Here is an 857-nt window from a genome sequence, read left to right as displayed (position 1 = left end):
TTTTTTGTTAGATCTATTTTAATTTTGATATTTTATATAACATTATATTTGATTATGATATTCCAATCAATAGAAATCTAAATAATAAAATGTTATGAAAATTACTAAACTCCCGCGGACCTAGCTCTAGCTACTCTCTTGCACTTAAGAAGCAAGATTAAGATGTATTGTCTCCATTTAAAGGTTTGGTTAATGAGTTATTTTATACATAAACAGAAATTGAATCTTCAATATTTACTTAAACAAACTAATAAATTAACTATTACATCAATTCAATTTGGAATTTAATTTTAATATTTAGTATAATGAGTAAATAGCCAAAATCGTCCCTGAAAGATACATCAATCTCCATTTTGGTCTTCGAAAAATAAAGTTAATCGAAATCGTCCCCGAAAGATACACGATTGGTCAGGTTAGTCCTTCCGTCAGTTGGATGATGACGTGTCACGTTAAGTGCCACGTGGCATATGATGACGTGGGGGCTAATACCACGTGTCAGGTCAATGCCACGTGTCAGATTAGTGACACGTGACATGCCACGTGACACTTGACATATAAAAAAGTTATTTATAATCAAAATAGTCCTTTAAAGTTCAGACGTAAGTCATTTTCATCCCTGAAATTTAAAAAATTAATCAAATTAGTCCTTATATAAATTTTTTATTTTTTCTTGATAATATTAAATTTAAAATATTTTTTTATACTACTAATTTTAATAGAGATGTAATTGACAATCAAAAAATTAGTAATTGTATCTTTTCTTCTTAAAAAATTTTTCGATAAAATTATCTCTCTCCTTTAATTCTTGTCAAAATCTCTCTTATTCTTTTCTATTCTAAAACATTTTTCTTACATTA

This window comes from Arachis ipaensis, chromosome B01, assembly GCF_000816755.2.
Source record: "Arachis ipaensis cultivar K30076 chromosome B01, Araip1.1, whole genome shotgun sequence".
NCBI lineage: Eukaryota > Viridiplantae > Streptophyta > Magnoliopsida > Fabales > Fabaceae > Arachis > Arachis ipaensis.
The sequence above is the reverse complement of the archived record's forward strand: the minus strand, read 5'-3'. Positions refer to the sequence as shown.